Source organism: Pseudomyrmex gracilis, unplaced genomic scaffold (genome assembly GCF_002006095.1).
Source record: "Pseudomyrmex gracilis isolate BER0280 unplaced genomic scaffold, ASM200609v1 scaffold_305, whole genome shotgun sequence".
In the NCBI taxonomy this organism is placed as follows: Eukaryota; Metazoa; Arthropoda; class Insecta; order Hymenoptera; family Formicidae; genus Pseudomyrmex; species Pseudomyrmex gracilis.
The window spans coordinates 54,559-74,210 of record NW_018020889.1 but is presented as its reverse complement, the minus strand read 5'-3'; the positions used below and the strand labels follow the sequence as shown (position 1 = coordinate 74,210).

Sequence of the window (19,652 nt, the reverse complement as noted above, 5' to 3'; positions counted from 1 at the left end):
ATAAGTTGTTTCCAAACAAATTAAGGAAAATTTTTGTTATTTTATATTTTGTTTTTTTTTTTAAATACTTCGAAATGCTTTAATATTTTTGTATCTACTATTCTATTTAATAAAAAAATAGTTAGACTACTAAATTCACTTTGGTGAAAAGTGTATGATTTATTTTGTCCAGTACTGTACATTTGCCAGAACATAGTAACTAACACTATCGTAAAAACGAGCGGAAGGGAATAATATTACGCGTACAGAAAACTTGCTATTCGAATCGAACGTCGTTGAACACGACATTCCTGTGTTCCACTGTATTTGTGACAATCGTAAGAGAATATTTAATATGAATGAACGTATTATGACCTGTCCAAACAACGCGACGTAACATTCTGTGATGCGGTGTAGAAATACGACAAGTAACTAAACGCAATAATTTTGCCACGAACTATCTATGTTGCACTTAAATGTGGCACAAAGTCACGAGCACTTTTTGTTGCGGTTTTCTTTTGGGATTATTTTTTACTCTAACTTTATTATATCGTACACGACATTCTGTAACTAAATAACTAAAAACAAAGCGCAATTTATGCGTTTTGCATCAATAGTCAAAAGACAAAAGACGCGAACAAAATGCGTGGTTAATATAATGTTCTCTCATATTATCTCAATTATCGAGAACGACAGAAGCGAATACTATATTATTTCCGGATTAGACGCGCCAAACGACAATTATTCGATGCAGCAAGCCACTTTAGATATACATATAGGACGCCGATTCTGTTATAACAGAATCAATATTCTAGGAGAGAGTAGCTCGTGTGAGTATCATCCCTCGGACTCGTGGGAAGTGAGAATCATTTCGCGTTGATAACACATCAATGAATGTGTAAGACATCGTCGTACTTGTAGACAAATAATTATATCGCTTGTCAGCTATAGTTAAACATAGAAACACGTGCGAGCCACTTGTCAGTACTACTTGACAGTTCTACAAAGAAACGCTTGATTTCAAGAGACTTGTATCTGTCAATTTCACGATCAGTTTCCAGAAGCAATGTCCAAAATACATTTAACGTTAAAGAAATTACACACCTATACAGCTATTTATGTTTTATATAAATTTTAATTTCCTTCAAAATTACTTGATTTAATTTAAGTTATTAATGATTAAAATATTCAAAATAATATATAATAATAAAGCGCTCGTCTTTGTATATTTCCTAATTATGCAATTTTTATAAAATACGCAAAAAAAATCTTTACAAATCTCAACTTTTCTGGTTTAATTATTCTTATTTCTAGTTTATTATTCTTTTTTTTGTAGTTATATATGTATAAGGTGCAATAATCATCATTTCTTTTTATTAGAGTAAGGTAACGTTGTTGCCTCACTCTTTATAAGAGTAAAGCAACAAAAAGCAGAAGATACTATAGATACGTTTGTCAGCGCAAATCATTCGTTCTATCAAAAGTTCTGAATTTGCATAATTTATTTACATATTTCAATAAGTAATTTGGCTATCAATTTATTTTGATACTATCGTTATATGACATATAACTACACATCGATTTAGACTAACAGGAAATAATCGCTATTATTTATTGCTTGAAATGAACTATTTATTAGTAAATACTAATATTGTTGTATTGTGTCGAGCCATTAGCGGTGCGTAATGTAATTTTTTGCTGATAATCCGCGATTGATTTGCACGTCACAAAGAACGATAACGCTAAAGCTAGCTATGATGAATGCGCAACGAGTTGAGAATGAGTCGATTAGCAATGATAGTGAATAGATCCAACGGCTCATTGTTGTCGAGTTTATCCCACGGGTTTTATCTCGATTATATATCTCGCAAAGCTCGTCTCTGACGAAAAGTCAATGTAGCGTCACCCAAGCGTTCGCGCGGACAGTTCTTCACATGATTTTTTTATCTAGAAAAAAAGTTTTATAATAGAAGTTGTAGAGACGGCTTGAGTACTTTATTGTTTAATAAAAAATTACATGGATCTTCCCTTATAATAACTATAAGATGTATACAGAGTGTCTGACAACGAACTATAAAGTCGACGTGTGTAGGTAGATCGAGTTATTCTGAACAGAAAAGTTATTTACTATTTTGAAAAAATCGCAATAGTTATTGAAATATGACTTAATAAATGTGAGCCAATGAGAGCGCGCGGAGCGATGATCGGACTCTATAGGCGTGCACAATTATCAGCTCTACTCCTCGCTCGCCGCTGCTCGCTGCGTACCGCCGAATAGCGCCCGATTGCAAGAAACTGAGTCGTTCCGCGCTTGTTTGTTTACTCCGCCTCTCGTTACTAAGACATTACATGAGAGAAGCCACTTTTCTTTTCATCTGATAATCGTGCACGCCTATAGAGTCCGATCATCGCTCCCCGCGCCTTCATTGGTTCACATTTATTAATTCATATCTCAATAAATATTGCGAATTTTGCAAAATGGTATATAACTTTTCTGTCCAGAATAACTCGATCTACCTACACACGTCGGCTTTATAGTTTGTTGTCAGACACCCTGTATATATATACATATATACAGGGTGTCTCAGAATTGCCGTACAATCTTTCGTAGTCAGGTAGAAGAAGTAAAACTAAGTCAAAAAGTCCTGAACTATTTTTTTCTATTATTTATAATAAAGAAGTAATTATTGAGTAAATCAGGCCAATCAGCGCAGACCTTTAGCCAGGTCTGCACGTCAGTGAGCGCTCACACACACCAGGCGCACGGCTCACTGACGTGCGCGTGGCTAAAGGTTGGCGCTGATTGGCCTGATTTACTCAGTAATTACTCCTTTATTTTATAAATAATAGAATTACCATTATAAAAAATGGTTCAGGACTTTTCGACTCAGTTTTACTCCTTCTACCTGCCTACGAGAGATTGTACGGCAAATCTGGGACACCTTGTATATATGTACAGTCGGCGTCAATGAATCGTTTCGCGGGGAGCTAAGGGTAAGAGGGATGGTATTCCCTAGCAGTAAATATTGTAATTGGTCAATTCATCGAAATCTGCTACAGTTAGTTAATGCAGCGCCCGTTGGCAGTACTTACTCCTAGGGAATACCGTCTCTCTTACCCCTAGCTCCCGGGGCTACGAAACGATTCATTGACGCCGACTGTACATATATATATATATATATACATATACATATATACAGTTAGTTTCTTAGAATAACCCCTTCTACCCCTTCTATATATATATATATGTATATATATACAAGGTGTTTGATAAGTATCGTCTCACCGCTCGTAGGTAGGTAGAAGGGGTTATTCCAAGACGAAAAGTCCTATACCACTTTGGAAAATTCGCAATAATTAACGAAATATTAATAAATAAAGATCTGCTAATCAGCGTGCATCTAAAGTAAGAACAGCGTAAGGACAGCCTAGTCTTTCGTGCGTACGTGCCGTAGCGACAGAATGGGAGGATCTAATAGAATAACATGTGTACACAGCGCGTCAGTAATTCGAAGAGTAGGCGCGAGGATCGAAGGGCAAGCGGGCTGTACGATTCGTACGGCGCTTGTTGGCGAGCAACCGCCCCGCTACATTTGTCACACAATTCTTCCCGCGATAATATAATAGTTACGAACAGAATTATAATATTAAAATAATGCAGCAATAACAAAAATAAATATACAACTTAATATAAAATAATTTTTTACTATTCTTTTATTTTTTATTCTCTGATCTTTGAATGTTGTAATACATTTGTTTCGTACAAAGAGAGAGATTGCAGATGTCAAAAAGATATACGCCTAAGGCGATCACAACAAAGAATAATTTATTATTAACCAAGAGATCTCGAAAATATACGCAAAGCCTTCAACATCATTCGTAGCTTTATTAGAATTTTCTCTCAAAGAAACTTGGCAAGCCTGAGGGGATGAACTTTTAAGATATTCCGTGAGCGAGAGATAGACACGCGCTTGCACTTTCCAGTTCAAATAATTCATTCTCGCTTCTCTCTAGAAAAATGAAGATAATTAAGAGTGTCGTGCTTGTCGATCTTCGATTCGGCAGTGGTAACTAAACACTCGATCTTCATAAACAATTGCCGCGATCAATCGCACAAATGTTTGTAGATTAAATACATTTATTTGTATACACACAGTCACTGTGTCATAATGTTTGTACTTTACAGTAACGAAGATTTGCGCTACGGTAATCACGTATATGTGATCGTCGTAAGCGTTATTTGCTTGCATATGTATTATTTTCTGCTCATCAACTGATATCTACAATACATTTCCGGTAATTATTGAGTACAGGAGATTAACGTCTAATGAGCTTGACCTTGACATATGTTATAAAAGGCACTTTCTTGAGTAGTGTCCAAGAGGTTTTAGGTGGCGCTCAATGTTCATTAAAAAGTTATTCATAAAAAATATAATCACAAAAATGACCGTTAAAAACTATTAAGAGTTGTAATTTTGTTCATATTGTAAGCGTGTAAACGAGAGGGGCTTGCTCCCTGCAGGAAGAGTGGCTTTGTCTCTCCTTTTGCACCCCCTCTTGAAAAATTCACGTACACACTTTTGACACGACATTTAATCGGAAGTCGTTCCTTCTTTTTTCTTATTTTTTCATTGCATAAATTTCAATTAAGTGTCGCTTCATGTTGAAAGTGTGTACGTGGTTCTTTTGGAGGGATGGGTGCAGGGAGAGAAGCGAAGCCACCCCTATCTACACACTTACAATACGAACAAAAAGAACATAAAAAAGTAGTCTTGTTAAAAAACTTTAAATTGCTATATCTCCTAAACCAAAGTCGTATCGAAAGTTACTCGCCTTCGACAATGATCTTGTACCTATGTGGAACTTTGCTCTGAATGATAAATAAGCTACTTCACGTTCCGAAACATCAACTGAATAGTAGTCAACAATATCGCTTGTAAATATGTATAATTGTATCAGCAACTCGAGTAGTCTTTCTAGAAATGATAACTGAGAGCAAACGTGTATTCTGTTTCATTATTCTACATGTTATTACTGAAAATAAAGGTCGTATTTTCCAACCTTTTTTGTTAATAACTTTTTAATAAACAATAAGCGCTGCCTAAAACATCTTGAACACTACTCAGGAGAATGCCTTTTACAACATATGTCAAGATTATCAGACCTTAATCCTCTATACTCAATAATTAGCTTATTTTATATTGTAATATCTAATATACAAGTTTATATATATAATCCTTGCTTTAGAATCTTCTCCGCGGCTGTCAACAAGTCTCTGGCAACTATTCAACAATGCAAACTTCATGATTTACATCCGTCAAAATTCATTACAAGAACTTGAAGCAAACATCATAAGTATGAGTAAATCCGAGTAATAAATTCTCTATTATCAACAATTTTGTAGTTTACATAATCTGGCATCTCATTATTTCTCGCAGTAAATGTTAAACTCTATGCAAAAAAATCATGTAGAAATTAATATATTTTGAATCCTATCATATTGAATGTAATAATAAACCATAAAATATTCTAAAACAACAATGTGTTTGATGCAGTCAAACAGATTACAAAATTATTACAAATAACAAAATTGATTTTTTTAAATAACACTTGACAAAATTAGTAACATCTCTTCCAAAATAATCTCATTCGTTGTTCTAAGTCTGTCGTCAGAAAGGTTGATTGTAAAAAAATATTAGAAAACAATTATTAGAGAATGCAGCCCAGCACAATAATTCAATTAACAACTCGCTGAGAATTAATTTCATGCCGCGTAACATGCATTCGTTAACTTGGAATTTTGTTGCCTCATTCTGCAAAATTTTATTACTACCGAACTAAGCGACGGACAACACGACGCTATTTCATACAATATTCCCAACAGGCTAAAAACTAAATAGCAGCTTCTTTTTCTTCATGAAATGTCAAAATTTTCACAGAACAATCATGTGTCTGTCATGTCTCGATTCATGTATTTTCAGAAAAATCTTTTTATACATTATCTTTTGACACATTATATCTAACATAAAAATATATAATTTATATGTACAAATACATAATCTATATATAAAAAAAATCATTTTTGCTGCGCTCACTAAGAGAGTACATTAAAACTTAAAAGTATGTTATTGTTATTTTTTAAATAAGATATACATACAATTATATTTATAATCAAGTTTTTTTAAGTTTGAAGTGTGTAATAAACAATAAAAAATTTTAAAACACCATTTTTAATACTAATTTCTTAATTAAAAACTGCATTTTCGTCTATCTTTAGACGATTCGCTACTTGGCAAAAGCAACGTACATGTCAGAAAAAGTCTCCGTCGATGTTTAACGAGACACGTGTACTTATCGATGATCGGGAAAATGCAATATCCGACACAGAGACAAGTCCTTAAGAATGAGTAAAAAGAATAACACATCGCGGAACGATGGACCAAGAAGGAACGTTTTACATGTCATCGAGCGTCGCTTCGAGTTGCCATCGGCAGGCCAATTAGACGCGTAAGTGCTTAGCAGAGAGTAAAAGCGGAAGCTAGAAGAAAGTCGCGAAAGTTTCTACAAAGTCGGGAAATTCGCCCGGCAAGAAGAAAAGCGGAAAAGCGGAAAAGCCAAGAGAAATAACTGCCGGTAAGTTGAAGTGGAATGTGAACGAATTAAGCACTCACCGCAATGCACAATGCACGCCGACAGCTATCGGAGGTGACAAAGCCAGCCAGCACATACCTTCATGTATTAATAACGGCTCTCTCTCTCTCTCTCTCTCTCTCTCTCTCTCTTTCTCTCTAATTCACTTGAAAATTAAACTTCTCTTTCGTCTCTTTCGCGTGCCGTCAAAGAGTGACGCTTTGTGGCCGCACGATCAATATCTCTAATTCAGCACGTGCTTTGCTATACCATAACACTCACGTCGCGCGGTTAAACGCTACTCTGCTTGACTTCTTTTACAGCCACAAATGAGTTAGTCTACGTATCCGTGCACACATTTTTTAATTGCTTCGCGACGCCGCGTGTTGCACCGACAACGGATCTAATCCGATTCATTTGTCTTCATAAAAACTTACATTAATTTTTTAATTTTGATTTTATATATTTAACTATATTCATACTATAAAAATTGATTTAATTTACTAAAACCTTAATAACCCAAAAGTTTTTCCAAAAAGTACAATTTTCTCTATATGATATATCTTTAATTTAAGTTTCTTTCGGAGAAACTACATCTTAAATACGAAATCTAACTGGTAATAAGAGCCGATATGCTGGATGTTTTGCAGAATAAACATATCTGAATGTGAATTTATATTTTTAAAAGTGTAAATTCAGTCGAAGATGCAGCCGTCCTCTTTTAGAAAACGTGGCATAAAACTGGGGAGAAAGAGAACTTGCCACTTTCAAATAGATCTCTCTCGGTTTTGATTTTCGCCTGAAATAACTTGATTGTGTTTTTTCGGCAAACCTGTGCATTCCCCGCTGTAACCAGTTGCAATATTATTATAAACAGTGCATATATTCCACATACAGATATGAGAATTAAGCTATCCTGCGACTCATCAAATCAAAAAGACGTTTTGTTTCTTGTATATATTTGTAAAGTGCAATGATTACAGTTGCACTTTACAAACAGTTATCTCTCTCTTTCAGCTGTAGTTTCACATTGCAAATAACATGTAATATATAAAATTTTTTAATTTAAACTTAGGTTTCCTCGTGGGAATAAACCACTTTCAACTAAAAGTTAAACGAGATATTTATAACTATTTATCTCTTCATCATTCTAAAATTATTTATTCCAGACATCTTTTCTGTATGAAAAAATTTAAATCAAATAGCGCAAAGTAAAAAAAAGATAAAATTTAATTTTACCTCTAATAAAAATTAAGTTAAATAGAGAACATAATAGATAAATAGTATAATAAAAAAATTGTTTTTACACATTTTTTAAATAAGTTGATAAGAGACAAATCTTAAATTATATAATTTTTTATTAAAATATAAAATATTTTAAACAAAGCAAATTTAATCGCTTGATAACTCTTGACGTAATAACGGTAAAAAAAAGAAGTGAATGGAAAAACTTGTACTCGAATGTCACTTTCATCGTGAGTTATCATATCAGAATTATTGTAGTTGTAGAGCAATCGCGATCCACTTTCCACGCTATGATATTTACTGTAAGCGTGCAGTATAATGCAAAATTACATAACATTTAACAGGATAGTTTACACATAGTATGAAATACCATATATGTGATACGCATAAACAAAATGATCAATCATAAAATAAACAGTTTTCACAGTACCGCTATTAACAGTAAGATAAATAACAAAATATAAGATTTGATAATCAATGTTAAAAATCAAAGGCCATACAGAGCCAGTGCAGGATGTTGTGCAATAATTAAATAAAGTAAAAAATTTCTTTCTTTAGCTTCAAAACGTTTCGACTTTTTATTGAAGTCCTTATCAATTTATTTTCAAAAACATTAATAATAGATTGAGAGTTTTGTTTACCAGTAAACTTAATAAACATATATCTCACTCTTTACTCGAAGAATATGACACAATTGAAAAATTCTTTTTTGTATCCCCTTACATCAACGATCGCGTTATTAAGTTTGATCACATCAAGGTCAATAATAAAAAGATACATCCTACATATCGCTCTTTAAATCAACTAACTAAATATATCAAAACACATAAGGACCCTGTTCCATTCAACCAACAAAAAAATGTAGTTTATTGTATTAATTGTCAACAGTGCAATTCTTCATATGTTGGCCAAACTAAAAGGCAATTAGCAACTAGAATCAAAGAACATACTAATTATGTCAAGAATAAACATTTAGATACATCAGTTTTAGCTAAACATAGCATTGAGACAGGGCACTGTTTTGAATGGAATTCGGTTAAAATTTTAGATACAGAACTGAATTACCACAAAAGACAAACATCCGAAATGTTATACATTAAAAAACAAAANCAAGGTTTGAATTTAATGACTGATACAGAAGCGTTACATGATTCGTACATCCCTATACTAGGTAAATTACATCTTTAACACATAGATGGAGCGACGTTTCCTTTGTCTAATCATTCTGTCGGGTGATGGCACAGTGTCGCTTGAATGTTTGAATTTATTACACGATACTCTGACATCCTTTGTATAAATGTATTTGACAGTTTCAATTTTATTTTATTTTATTTTATTNACATATGAAAGATTTATAATATTATATCAGGTATGAATTTGTTATAGAATTGACTTTGTAACGTTTGTCACATTGTAATATGTTATCTTTAATTGTTACTCTTTGTTGTAACCAGATTCAATTGATAAGGACTTCAATAAAAAGTCGAAACGTTTTGAAGCTAAAGAAAGAAATTTTTTACTTTATTTAATTATTGCACAACATCCTGCACTGGCTCTGTATGGCCTTTGATTTTTAACATTGATTATTAAATTTTATTGAGAGCCTGAGGTGATTCCTCCATACTTCTGTGTAAATATAAGATTTGATTCTCATTACATTAACTCTACATTAATCCTAATCCCGCAAACTCTAGTCATTAGTGTTCGAGCAATCCTTGAAAATGACATTTTAGTAACTATTTAGTATAAAATAATTTCTAAAAAATAAAAAATATATCAGAACTAATATAATTTCGTTTTTTTATTAGTTTCTAATATAATTTCCTTAATAAAAATATTGAATAAAGTCCTATAAATTTTTACAGAGGTTTTGCAACATTTTAACTAATAAAAAAATCGCGTCAGACATAAATGTTCAGGGTTTACAAAATACATATCTAAAAAAAAAAACGTTTACAGAATTAGAGTTAGAAGTTTAAAATAAAATATTACATATAAATATTACATATAAAATATTACATATAAATATTACATATAAAATATTATATATAAATATTAAATATAAAGAATAGTTTAACGCATTTCGGTATATTCTTATTATATTTTTTTTCTCAAAGATGGCAAAAAGGATTCTACAACAAATTGGAAATATATCGGAGCGTGTGAAAATCCAATAGAAAATGAAAATCCCGTACGCTCGCGCTACTTTATCACGGCAAAGCATCTGCAAAAATTGTATTTCTATGCCGGTAAGAAACCGAGAATATTGAACGCGACGTATACACCAGTCTCGGTTGCGATATTTTGCTTCTCTTCGAGAATATAATTTGGTTTCGATATACGCCATGTGTTACAAAATAGAAAGAGAAAGAATGGCAGACTACTTCGCAAATGGATCTATTTTTATCTCGAACGCACTGTATGATGGTATCTTTGTAACTGAAAATTCGCCACATATCTTGAAGATGATCGGCGAGAGAGCACAGAAGTTTGTACTGAGCAAAATCATCGATTATTGTCAGAGGATTTTACTTCTTTGTGCAAACGAGAAAGGCTATATATATATATATATATATATTGCTCTGAAATAAAAAATATCTCTGATTTTTTCTAAAACAATTTTTATGTATCTTTATCAAATTTCATCTAATATATATTTCGCTATATTTTCTCTCTCTTTCTTTTGCAAACTTCTAATTATTAACATCCCTTTACAATACTATCTTCTCACAATATCATCTCCAAACGTAATGCGCGAGTAAAAAAAGATTTTTCACTCGAGATCGGCATAATTGTAGCTGAAAAGTAGAGAAAGTTATACCGTGCGTAACTACACGTGACGTTCATTTAAAATCATCTAAAGGATCGCAAAAGAAATAAAATCTAGCGTTTTAAATTTGTAGCAAAATTTATGAATTAACCGCGGTAACATAACCCAGAGAACCGTAAAACTGCGCACACGCCTTCAATCCGTGTCGTCGCCTTCCGCCGTCTCGTTCTATTTTCACAGCTTTGATCTCTCGAAATTGCTTTACGGAAGCATAACTCAATTCCAAGTTTAGAATATGATGGAAGAGCCGCATAAGAAGAAGACCCGTATGCGCAATTATTTAATATTATTTAATTTTTTGTTCGTTCCTTTTTAATCTAACTTCGAAATAAAATTGGTATAAGTTTTTAAGCAAGATTCGATATCATTATTATTTAACTGCGAGGCAAATCGACGGGAAAAAAGCGGGAATAACTAGTTGCTAAAAATCAATTTAATCTCAATCGTGCATTCTTGTGAAATTATATGTATCGTAAAAGTTTTATTGACATTTTCAATATTTTCGCATATTTGCAAAGTAGGTTACACGAGATGATATCGTGTCGAAGTTCTCGATCAACGAACGAAACAACTTCATTTTTTGTGCAATGTATTCAAACTGCTTCACATGTGTTCTATTTTAAAACAGACATATAACGAGAATTTACTGTCGTTGGGTGCCAAGTGTCATTTGTTTCAAAATAATTATTGCTATCGATGATTCTTTTCTTTTTTTCAATTGCTATCGTACATATTATACTATCTGTACGAACTAGCATTAGAGATTTAAAAAAATTCTAAAGCATTAATGACACGAGAAAATAGCTTGTTTACTTGGTAGATTCGGTAAATCGTGAGATCTACGGCTTGACAGAATTCCGTCTGAAAAATAGTCATTTGGGTAATCCAATTTCGTGGATCTTAGATAAGAGTCCTAAAGAGCCCATGAGTTAGATTACCCAGTCGTCAGTTTTTCCGGAATGCTCTATCAACAAAAAAACTCTCTCTCTCTCTCTTTCTTGAATTCTCTAACAAAATTATATTATTCAAATATATGTTTTTTATGTCACGTCATTTAGAAAGATTATAAGTATGTATCGCGTTTTGAAGCTGTATTTCTTTTCGGCCTAAAGATTCAAAACTGTCCTAAGCAGCTGCTTATAAATATTTGTTAGAAACATAAAAAGAAATTCGCCGGATTTGGAAGTTCTTACTACACGAATATGTTGTCAATCTGAGTGCAAAATATGCTTCGAGATATTAATCGATTATTGACGCTGGTAACTGAAGTAACTATTGATATAATTGCATTTTAATTCTAAGCACAAAAATATATGCATATATTGTAGAACTTAATTAAATATATTTAATTAAATATTTTTCTATGAATTTAACCAAACACGGTTTTAATCGGACAGACTGTAAGCTAAAATTTCATAACGTTGAAAGTGCATCAACACGCAATGTAAATATGCCCATTTTATAATGCACATATACAAAGTGTAAACTTAAGAAAAATAATTTAACAATTATATGCTTAAACGCGAATCTTCGAGCTTTGACGGAAAAAAATATAATTGTCACAGATAAAAGAAAGTGCTATCTCATTATATTTTTCACAAAAACAAAATACTTTTTAATAAAACAAATGTTTTTCTCCGGTTGCATATTTGCATAAACGATCTTATTAGCATCAAATCTGAATCTGTCATTTTCTTACCGTTCGTGATAATTGCAAATTAAATGCAAAGTGTAGAAACGTTCACATAATAATTTGACGTGTTAGAATGATATGAATAAAATATGCCAGTTTAGATTTGTTATATACATATTTGCTTTGGCAGTATTAGAGCCTGAGCACAATAGAGAAAATATATTAGGAATAAGAATTAGAAATAGAAGTTAAATGTACTATACAATGACAAAAAAAAAGAAAATATAACATATAAATACAGGAAGTATGTCATGGTTACATGATATACAGCTTATATTTATATACATTTAAATGTTATATTTTTTAAATGTTATATTTTATTTTTTCGCATTGTACATTACATTTAACCTCTCGTTTTAATTTCTATTCCTAATATTTTCTCTATTGTGCTCAGGCCCTTAATATGCTAATATTTGAAAGAATCCATACACATGTGAATTCATAACTATAAAACTTCTATAATATTCGAATATAATACTTCAAATTTCTATAGTTCTCGAATATAATACTTAGCATGAGAGATAAGATACATTTTCTTTGTAATGCAAAACAGTAATATTAAAGCTATATACTATTTACTTTGTATTATTTTGTATCATTACTTTTATTTCTATTATAAAGCAATAAACAGATCGTATAGTATATATTGAGACATTCAACTATACAGAGTAATTCAGAACAACCCGTTATCCTTAAAAATACATATTCTTGAATAAATTTTAAGACAACTTTTTATTTGATAACTCAAAAAGTGAGCTTTAAACAAAATTTTTTCAAATAAAAAGTTGTCTTAGAATTTAGTCAAGAATATGTATTTTCAAGGATAACGGTTTTGGATCACTCTGTATAGGTCAATAAACGCGATATGTAAAATGATAATAACTGATATTTTTCTCACAATGCCTGGACAATCAATGAGATATCGTATACACAATTACGGCGAGCGAGAAGTTATATATAGCAATATTCGATCCGTCGTCGCGTCGATAGTTAACGAACACTTTGCACCATTTGTTTTGTCAATGCGTGGAAACGCTTCACACAGTGTAGCCACGGTATGTAATCGTCTCGCGAAGTGTTGACCCCGCCATGAGTTCTCCGCAAATATTTGACGCCGTAACATAAGCGTTCACACGATGCAAAATTGCAAGATCGCGTTCAAGAACATCGTCGCGAAGTAGACTATAGGGTTATATCAGCTGCAAGAAAAATATACACCACAAAACGCACAAAAATTCAAAAAAGTTCAAAAACTCAATGTAACTTAGTACAATTGAATGTACAAAACGTTATTCACATTTTATCATTTGAATCCGCCAACTTTGCAGTTCAACGAATTGTATTTTACACATTGCAATTTAATCGCAGGATATATGTATGTTCGCAGTTTTGTCGTAATAATTCTGAAGATGAATTTTATTCATCTTTAGAATGCAACATATATTCAGAAAATGTGTTGGGTTTTTTTTAGAAAACATATTATTTGGAAGACATAAACCTTCAACGAGAATATATAAAACATCACACGTCAGACATAACTTCACAGAAAATATTTCCGTTAGGTTTTGCTATTTCGCATAGCGCATCTGTAATTCACGTTCTTTGAACTATATAAAAGATGTTCTATTAGCTATATAAATATATAAAGTTAATGTATCATTTCTAAATATTCTTCGTTCTGTAAAGAATAAGAAGATGCGACAACAAAGATATTACATCTAGCTTGAGAGAAGAAAGTACTAGCGCGTTGTTGTCTCTGCTTACATAAAAAGAAGAATGTAAAAGAAATCAGAACGCGTTTTGCAGTGCACAGCTCTTCACAAAAATAATGCTTAAGTTACTAGTGCAGTCGGCCGTTTTTTAAATTAACTCGTAAATAAACTCGAGCATGTGCGCAAGAGAAGACAATGAATTCTTATCGCCGTAAGATTAGCTTTGCCGTGCCGAAAAGTCACCATAAGTGCGGGCGCGGATACGGGCAAGAATTCTATGAAATTACCTCGTTACAAGTCGCCGGAATGATACTTTTAGTCTCCCAAAGTAAAATATTCGTCGTTTTATAGTCGAAATAGATCTTATCTAGCTAGTAGAAATTGGATAGAAAAAAAGTGCAAGAAAGGGAAAGCCAAATTATGTTACAATGATGAAGATAAAAAGAAATAATCAACTGTGATAGAAAAGATCCCAGTTCATGTTTCGAAAAAATATCCATCGAAAAATTGATGAGAAGGTGAAAGAAAACAAAAGATCACTCAGGCTTTGCTGCCAGTCTATATTTTAACTTATTTTACAGAATAAACATGATTAAGATCTGGATCATGTCTTTGAGATAGTTCAATATTTATGTAGTATTATAAAATGCATTTTTTTCAAGACTATTATATCTTGAAAGTATAACATTAATAAAAGATAAATAAAAAAGCATGTGTAGGTAAGATCAGTGGGTTCTCAATAAATTTCCATAATCTGCATCTACAGTAAATAGCTTAAGAGGGCACCGACTATAGAGACCTGTAAATCGATGTTTTAAAAACCTAAATTTCTCTAATTTCTAAGTTTTTGTACTGCATCACATGAAAAATGCTTCTACAAAAGCAAATAAATATAAAAACCTACATAGTGTTTTTGAAAATGAGTATATAATGCTCTTTTTTTCATTTACAAAGATAGCATATGATGAAACTATAAATATGTATAAGAAAAAATTTATGCTGAATTTTGACATTTTAAAGAAAGAGCGCCAACTCTTAGCACAATTTACTTTTTCCTGTAAAAGCATTTTTGATTTGATGCAGTAAATACGAAACCAGAGAAAAAGTAAAAACGTCGATTTATAGAGTTCTATAGTAGGTATCCAGTACCCTCTTAAAGCCAAATAGTTGATCATTTAACCTGAACATCGAAGCAAGTATTCGTGCATAAAGACGATTCTGCACAAGAGAGATATTGAATATCTCCTCCGAGCTATCGCGATAGCTATTACGATAACTATAGATTGCGGCTATGTCAATGGTTTATTTTATACGATGGCAGCCATCGTGAAAAGTTGCAAGAACGATGGAAATTTTTGCGTCAAGATTTTATAGACACTTTTCAAATCGTAGTCGCTGTCTCGGAAAATAGGTTCTTAAACAATAGTCGACGCCGTTCTATTCCATTTTCCGTTGTAATACCAAAAGAATGTGACAAGATGATACTATTCTTTCCGGTACTGCGCAAGGTTTGTCTATTTTCTTTTGTTTTTTATTTGTGTCCAGAGACAAAATTATCAACTTTAATTAAATTTTGATCGATGTTAGAGAGCACGACACGACGCGGAATGCGCGAAGTGTCATTTGCAAAATGGTGTATACATGTAAGCAACTAGAATGAATCTCAAAATACTCTAGTTAGATACGTGTAATCACAGCTGGTTGAATTAGTCTATTAAGTTAGATTCATGAATGTTAATTAAAATTTGATACATTTGTCATTAAATATTGAAACTGTTTAGCTATAGAAAGCTATCGAGTAGTCTGTGCGCATGACATAATACATCCTAACATTAAATACATAGTGAATCCTTTATATATTGCCAAGATTGTAATCCCTGAACTACGCAGCAATAAATTCTATTTATCGATGGTCAAAATGAATTCTGACGATATACGGATTGGTTAAATGTGTTTTGTGTGTGTACGTGCGTCAAGAGGCAAAAATTCTTTCTCGAGTGTTTCATGCTTAAGATTTAAAATTAATTGTTTTGTTTTCTATTTAAATAAGCACTTCGCGTATCTACTACTCAGAAATTCTGAAGTTTATTGTACTCCAATATATATGCAACCTTGAACATGTGTCAAATTATGCACGGCGGAAGTTTACACATTAATCATTTCCGAATACAGCATCCGTGCATATGTGCAATTGTACCGAGTCGCGTGCGCGCTTTAAAGGCGAACGATCCTGAATATATCAGCAACCACTTTCAGCCATCGGGATGACGGAACACGTGAGATTCAATTACTGCCGCAGTAAGGACGCTTAATTAACATCTTTGACGATGTTCGTCCTGGCATCGCCGGATGCAAGCTTAATCAAAATCTCACAGTATACTGTATGCTCGAGAAGGTTTCTTTTTCTCTTCCTCTCCCTAAAATTTAATTAGTCACGCAAGAAACGTGATAGCCGCGGGATTCTTATGTTCCGAGACTGGAATAATCAGAACGCTTCTAGAATCGTGCGATTTCTCAATAGCGGAGCAATATTCATCGCGGATTTCCTGTATACGTTTATTGCCGCGTCTGTGCAAATAGCCACGCAGTAAAGTGTTAGCATGTGTAATACATTTCTCGTGATATATATCCAAAGCATAGTGAGCTCGACGAGCTCCTGAATACATGACAAGACATGAGTGCAGCAACAGCAACAATCTATAAATTAAATAAATATAAAAAAATAAGGAGAAGGCACACACAATAATGAGCCATACCTGATGTTCGGGTAAAATTCTTCTTTAATCCGAGAATTTAAAAAAAAGGTACAAACGTTTCGATTTACTATGGGATCTTCTTCAGTGTTTAAACATATTCAGTTTGAGGAAAAGAGAGAGGGAAGTGGCAGCTAAGTAAGTCAGTCTGTCAGTTGTATTCAAATCGGGAGAACGTTTCGCGTCATCTTGCGTAATACTGACGGTTACTTAGCTAGCTGCCACTTCCCCCTCTCTTTCCTTCAAACTGAATATGTTTAAACACTGAAGAAGATCCCATAGTGGATCGAAATCATAGAGCTTATACTAATGGAGAGGCCTTGGGAGCGCAAAGAAGATCGACAAAGAGAGATATAATTTTCTGTTTCAATTGTAGGCACTTCTTATAGAAGAGAATAACAGAGAACAAGGAGTGGTGGAGCCACAGTTAAGACAAAATATATCTATCTCTCTGTTGCTCCTCGCGCGGCCCTCTCTATAGTTAGCATATAGGCATGGCCTCTCCATTAGTATAAGCTCTATGATCAAAACATTTGTATCTTTTTTGAAAATCCTCGAATTAAAAATTTTACCCGAACATCTGGTGTAGCTGTTGTTGCCTTCTCCCTATCTTTTTATTTAAACATACAACGAGCACAAAACACATAAATAAATATAATCGGCTGATTCTACTGCTTTTTTTTTTTTTAGATAATCGTATCGTTTGCGATTTTTGTCTATTAAGCTCTGAATAGTATTGTGTATTAATACAATTTTAAATATCTCACATTGACAAAAAATATTGATTTGATTAATAAAATTTTTTTATCAATAGTTTGTTATTTAATAATTTGTTATTTAATACAAATTTAATTGAATTTAATGAATTCACTTAAATTTGTATATATACATCTCACGTAATAAAAACTAATGAAGATATTGAATAAAAAGATATCAAAGTCTCGAGAAAATTATTCTCCTTAACTTGTACTTCTCACTTTAACTTCTCACTTTTGATCAGTTTAACAAATTATTTCGATCGTTGACTTTAAAAGAACAAAAGAGAGAATAATTCTACGGCCGACTGAAATTAATTCAAGAATAGGAAAAACGAAGACGACAAAACAGCTGAAGAAGAGAAATGATCAGAAAGGATAAGTATTGAAACCTTGTTACACATACAAGATGTAAATTTAGTAATTCACTTAATTGGATTGCTTGAAATTTCAGTACATTGGCTTCTTTTATTAAAATATCCGTATGTTCCATTTCATTCTAGTAAATATCAATATTCTATTTGCACATGTGTATACTTCTTCGCATACAAATATTATACAACATTTTGTGTAAAAGAGAGAAAAAAAAAAGATAAATTAAAACATTTACGTTAAAGAGTGTAAAATATAAAAATCTAAAATTATCTTATCTAATCTTGAACAAAAAATTATGAAATAGTAAGTCGTAATATTGATAATTTGCCAATTATATGATTTTTATGCGCTCTTAGAATTTTTTTAGCTCCTTTTCTCAACACCACTTACAGTAAACAGACGTCATGTAATTCTTTGTTCAGGAGTAATAAAACTCATAAAGATGAAACGAAAAATGCTGCGAGAAAATTTTCTGTCTCTTTTTCGTTTCCAAGAAATAATAACTCTTGGTCCCGGCATATTGATTAAATATACATTTTTGTTAAGTTTTGAAACACACGAAAAGTGATTTCGACCACTCGAAGTAAATCGGATCACAACGACGAAAGCTAGCCCGCAGCGGAACAAATTATCGGCAGGTTAATTGCGAGGTGGTTACGTAAGAGGAATGAGTTCCCGCTGCTGATGTACCATCAACCTTAAAATTGAATTATGTCACCGCGCTTGAATATGCATGAGAGATGCGACGCTTCCTGGATGCGGTTCGTTAAAAACCCTTGAACAGATGGAAATTTACGATTCGCGAGACAATCAACAAGAAAAAAATGTACTGGAAAACACAAATTATTTTCTGCGATTGATTCGGGGCGTTTCTTCTGTGTTCTTTCCGCAAACAACATTTTTTTTTGCGTCGATTTGATATTTCTAGAGGGATTATAGAACATTCTAAGCCACAGTTATACACACATCGACAATGCAAATTGTAATAAACTTATAAAGTTACGCGCGCACTGAGTAAAACGAACTACTTCTCTTCTTTTCTCGAAATCAATCCGCATTGTGAAAATGCAAGAACACAGAGAACATTTTCTTGAGAAAGTAAATTGCAATAACTTTAAAGTCGAGAGAATCGTATAACGTTGGAGATGAAGAAAGCTACGCAAATTTCGAATCCATAACAGAAGCACGCGCATCATATTTTTTCTTCTCATACACTTCTCTTCGCACTTACTAACACAATTAACTAGAGCAAGCTGAAATCGAATTAATTCGTATCGGATGTTGCTTAATTTCGCTGGCATAGTTGTACATCGATACGTACTGCAGTTTTCCTGAGAAAGCGATCGAATTTTTGCAGATCGTAAAATAGTTATTCTTTAATTTCTTTTTTTTCTTTACTTGTACACTCTATTGTCTATCTCTCTCTTTTTGTTTGTTACTTCTCGAATGGCAGCATCTCTCTTTTGGATAACGTCATAGGTCACGATCGTCAGAAATATGGGTCGTGTACATATACGCAAAAACACTGGAAAGTTTTGAAGTCAACGCGCGCTTCGCGTTTATTCTGCGAAACGAGAACTGAGTGATTTTGCCTGAAGGAGAAATATATAGATATATAGTCTCGTGGTAAGTGCTTCAAGCGGCACCTCTCTCAGAATATACATCGAGGAACCTTCATTG

At 32.8% G+C, this 19,652-nt stretch overlaps 2 protein-coding genes across 6 annotated transcripts in view; one reads left to right on the top strand and one right to left on the bottom strand.

Annotated features, from left to right (window-relative positions):
• Positions 1-19,652, bottom strand: part of LOC109859939 (midasin-like) — a 78,852-nt gene that overhangs the window by 5,106 nt on the left and 54,094 nt on the right. The gene's annotated exons all lie outside the window — the stretch shown is intronic.
• Positions 1-19,652, top strand: part of LOC109859938 — a 63,161-nt gene that overhangs the window by 19,448 nt on the left and 24,061 nt on the right. For 4 of the 5 annotated variants that reach the window (XM_020438684.1, XM_020438688.1, XM_020438681.1 and 1 more), the window contains exon 2: positions 6,257-6,612. The exons of the other annotated variant lie outside the window; for it this stretch is intronic. The gene's annotated coding sequence lies outside the window, so the exon portion shown is untranslated. The remainder of the gene's footprint in view (positions 1-6,256; positions 6,613-19,652) is intronic. 5 annotated transcript variants of the gene reach the window in all.